A 5,242-nucleotide genomic window follows, 5' to 3' on the forward strand; every position below is an offset into this window, starting at 1 on the left:
CTCACAACAATGGTGGCAGGTCCAACATAAGCCAGAATGCCAGTTCTTGAGGGAAATGTTGCTTATGAGTCTTTCTACTGGATTTATCTGAGATAGGCTTTTAGTATTATATGATTATTTGTATTTCTCAATTTGGATCTTATTTTTCCTATATTAAAGGGATCTCATGATTGCCAGGCATCCTAACATCCCACAAACCGAAACACTTCTTTCTTTAATAAAGACACTGGTGTCTAAAGATCTTAAGTGACTTGCCAACATCATGAAAATGACTTGGAGCATGGTAGAAAATAGAATACAGATTTTCAAGCTTCTGTTTCTGTGTTATTTCTATTTCATGTGGTCTCTTCTGAGGCCTAAATCATCTTATTTGTGGTTCCTCCTCAGAAATTAATTAAATGCAAACCAGGAAATTTCAGTATTTTTAATATTCATTTGATAGTCTTAGTTATTGGATTGTTAGAACCTTCCACAATCCATAGGTGCAGGTGGATAAGGTTATCATCTATGGCAATGACTACTGACTTACTGAGCCCCAAATAACCAACCTCTTAGGGGAAGAATACAAATAATTACTATTTTCCCTAGATAGAATTAACTGTACATTACAAGTTCCTAAGGTAAAGAGGCATTTTGGTTCAATCTGGTTTCTCTCTCTCTCCCTTCCTCTCTCTCTTTTCATTCCAGTTGAGGTTCTGCCACCAAAACACTCAGTCCTTGAATGATAAGCCCCTTCAACTCCAAAGGGAGTGAGCGAGCTTGCGTTTATGGCTTTGTAAAGATTCTCAGAACACTAGAAATGGAAAGCGCTTTGGAGATCATCACATTCACATCTTTCACTTTACTGACAAGATCCAGAGAGTTAAGCTGGCTTGTTAAGACCACAGATATTAATGGAGCCAGAGCTAGAACCTGGGATTTCTACTTCATAATCCACTTCTCTTTCCACCACTCCATGATATAATGAGATAGTTAATACGCACAGATGGTCTCTGACTTGTGATTAGACTTACGATTTTTTAAGTTTACAGTGGTGAGAAAGTGATAGCGTTCAGTAAAAAAATACTTTGGAATTTGAATTTTGATCTCTTCCTGGTTTAGTGATATGCGGGGCCATCTTCTTGCGTGATGCGGGGCAGTGGCAGCGAGCCAGGGCTCCCCATCAGCCACACGATCTCGAGGGTCAACAATGGATCCATTCACAACCATTCTGGACCCATACAATCATTCCGTTTTTCACTTTCAGTACAGTATTCAATCAATTACATGATATACTCAGTACTTTAATATTAAATAGGCTTTGGTAGATGGTTTTGCCCAACTGTGTTCTGAGCACATCTAAAGTAGGCTAAGCCAAGTTAATGATGTTTGATAGGTTAGGTGTCTTAAATGTATTTTGGACTAATGATTATTTGAACTTCTGATGGGTTTATCAGGATATAACCCCATCGTAAGCCAAAGAATAGCTGTACTTCTCTCGTCCTAGGTAAGAAGTAGAAATTAAAAAACAAAAAACAAAAAACATGATAGCCTGTACCATACTGCAGGCATTTTTTGTTTGAATTTATTTAGAAACATGGATGCAGATATCTATAATTTCATTTCATTTATACACATGGATGCAGACATGGAAAGATCCTGAGTTTCATTTAATTTGCTGAATCATTTCTTTAGCATTTTTCAATTATCACAGTAGAAGTTTAATGTGCTCCTTCCATAATTATAATAGGTACAATGGAAAGTTTTCGGCATAGAAAATATCTCTGTTATTAAATTAGTTATGATTTAATGATAAGAAAAGTATAATCAATTAATTTATACTTCACCTTGTTCCACAAACTTTGAGGCAACTAAAATCCATGTGAATACCAAAGGCAAATGATGAAGTGTATGTTGTTTTCAGGGTCACTGTGTCAGAGACAATTGTATGTGCTCATTTGTTGCCTTTTCTTCCTTAATACACAGCGTAAGTACATCTCCCAGCCTTCCCTGCCTATAGATGGGGCCAGGATACTGAGTTTTGGTCAAAAGATGCAAGCAGAAGCAATATATACTTTGAGACCCAGTGCCTGGTAACCAATCTTGTGATCCCCACACTCTATTTCTGCTTGTCTTGCAGCTAGATGCAGAGAATGCAGTGGAGTAACATGAGGCCTTATAAAGATGGCAAAACCACAGAAATCAAAGACAATCTATATTAATGAAAGACATTGGTCGCTAGTTTTCTTTTTCGTAGGGTTTTAATCTGGTTTTAATATTAGTGGATGTCTCCCTTAAACTGCAAATGATTTATCTTCTGCTGTATTAAGGCATTAGGTTGTTAGTTTGCATAACTGTCATGTAATGGTGGAATCTTTATTTCCTGGAAGAGTTTGTGAATAATTAGTATCATGTCTTCCTTAAATGTTTAGTAGAATTACTAGTGAATCATTCTTCTTCTTCCTTTCTACTTCTTCTTCTTCCTCTTCTTCTTCGTATTCTTCTTCCTCCCTCCCTCCTTCCTGCTCCTCCTCCTTCTTCTTTAAATAACCGTGGTACTTTTACGGTTATTTTTTAATTGAGTGAGATTTGGTAGTTTGTGTCTTTCATGAAAACTGTATGTCATTTCAGTTGCTTATTTACTTGTTAGTCTTCCCCTGTTGGACTGTTATAGGCTCCTTGAGAAAAGGGAAACTGCCTTTTATTTTTAAGAGCCTGGATCTGAGCATAGTGTCAGGCATATGGCAAATATTCAGTAAATATTTCTTATCAGGCACAGGGTAAATATTCGATAAATATTTCTTGAATGAATGAAGAGGTAGATGAATCATTTAGTGGGGATCATAGTGGGACCATGAGGAATTTCATAGGTGGATCAAGAGGGGTTAAGATGAAAGAAGAAGCAGCAGCCCACGAAGAAAGGCCAGCACAAACGTAATCAGGAGGAGACAAGGGCAGGGCACGGCTGCGGAATGGCAGAGTATGTATCTTGGGGTATTGAAGTAGAAGTTAAGCTGGATAAAGATAAGCCAGAACTAAGCCACGGGGTTTACTGAACAGAGGAGCTTGGATATTAGTCTGTGTATATTGAGAAGTTATTGAAGGTCTTTGAAAAGGGGAGCTCTAAGAACGATTCTGTGATTAAAAAGATGTTTCTGGTGGCACAATGTGGGACTGATTAGAGAATGTGGAGATGAGAGGCAATGAAAGCAGTTAGGAGGCTGCTGAAATACTACTTCAGCGAGTAATAATGGGGACTCAAACTTGGCAGTGCTACGAGTGTAAGAAAAAAAAGGTTTTTGTTTTTTTTTTTTACCAAAAGTAGGATTCTTAAGATCTTTTTCACTCAGATCGGTGGTAAATGAAGAGATGATGGGTAATCCTGAGTTTGGGTGGACAAGTAATGTTAGACACAATTACAAGTGAAAGGGCAGGTTGGTTGCAAAGAGGAGCATAACCACCGCCAAAGAGCAGGTTCTGGAACTCAAGAAAATTGATGCAGATGGTGGAGCCACATGCGTAGTAGTAGAAGCCAAAGCTGCTGAAATAAATGAGAACTGTAGATGGGAAGGAGCCCCGGGGAATGGAGGCAATACTCCACGTATGTAGAGAAAAAAAGAGAAAGCTGGTGAAGTTCTGGCAGAAGAGGGAGGAGAGACAAGAAAGCCCAGAGATGTGATTGTCTTTCAAGAAAGCATTTCCCGCAAATGCTGCTGAGTGGGAGGCGGTATAGCAGAGCCCGGAAGAGGCTACAGTCAGGAGTCAGAAGGACTTCCTACTGAATCTCTGCTTTAACATTTGTTCTTTGCAAGACTGTGAGCAAGTTATACCACTTTTACCTGGACAGTGAAGGCAATCTTATGACTTGTAAGGCTGTTGCAAAGAATGAATGAGAAATAATACACTTCAAGTGCTTCTTACTTCGTGTGGCATGTAGTTAGCTATCTATTATCAATAACCGAAGATGCTGCAGAGAGGTTGAAAAGAATGAGGGAGAGAAGCAGAGGAAAGTTTTGCTTCTCTGGAAGGCAAGACCGATTACAAACCTGTAGGGACTACTCTTACTCAGACATGGGGTTTTCAGGTCTTTTTGTAATACAGATACCTTTGTAATTCTTACCTGCAGGATGTTTGGATAGTGTGTGTGTGTGTGTGTGTGTGTACATACCTGAAGAAAAATAGTTAATTCTAAATAGGTCTGACAATTTATATGAAAAGAGGTTCCAAGGAAGATATTGAGAAGCTTACTACTTCTCTATTTTCTTCTGGAAAGATATATGAAGAAATGCGTCAGAGAAATGAATCAAAGGCAGATATATTCTAATTTAGCTTTATTTCTTTTCTGAAAATTGGTTATTTTATCACAGCGTATTACACGTTTTCTTATTCCTTTATGTATGTATGTATGTATGTATATATGTATGTATGTATGTATGTATTTAGTAGGCTCCATTCTGGGCATAGAACCCAATGAGGGGCTTGAACTCACTACTCCGAGATCAAGACCTGAGCTGAGATCAAGAGTTGGACGCTTAACTGACTGAGCCACCCAGGTACCCCTCTTCTTATTTCTTCAAAGCAAATAAAAAATTTAGACTTTGATCATGATTTGAACTTCAGCCACTTGGCTTATGAAACGAGCCAGTAAATCAACAAAAGCCAGATGTCTCTGAATTCTAATGTTCAAATAGAATCTTTAGAATTAAAGCTCATTAAGCATTTTGACATATCATTTGATAGTCTAATCAAATTAATATCCAGACATTTTCCTATGGAGTTTGGAAGGGAGATTGCGAAATGTAAGATAGAATCTCAGAAGTTGGAGCATGGTTCTGAAAAATGTATGTTAAATGTCATTGAAAGTAAGGAAGGGCGTTTGGGTCAGAATAGCGCAGCAGGCGCACTCGGGTACATCATACTGCAAGCACGTAATTTACACACATACGTCATGGGCACTGGCTGCGTTTCAGGGTGAAATGTGCACACAGCGTCCTCTTCCAGAAGAGAGCCTTCAGCTCTTCCACCTTATTGTGATTTCTGCAAAGGAAACACAACTGCTTGCTTGCCTTTTTCTTCAGTTCCGCATTGATTTCAGTTGAGCTCAGTGACTGACTCTCCTCCGCAGCACGGACATAATGCGTCCAGAGCCAAAATCCCTAGTTTCATTCTGCGGGGTAAAAAAGATCAAACCGAGAGCTCTCTTTGTTAACTTTCTTCTTCGCTAACCTGTGAAGGCACAAGAGCAGACCGTACCTTTGATTAC

The sequence above is a fragment of the Mirounga leonina genome, unplaced genomic scaffold, assembly GCF_011800145.1.
Source record: "Mirounga leonina isolate KUSES-001 unplaced genomic scaffold, KU_Mleo_1.0 Mir_176, whole genome shotgun sequence".
In the NCBI taxonomy this organism is placed as follows: Eukaryota; Metazoa; Chordata; class Mammalia; order Carnivora; family Phocidae; genus Mirounga; species Mirounga leonina.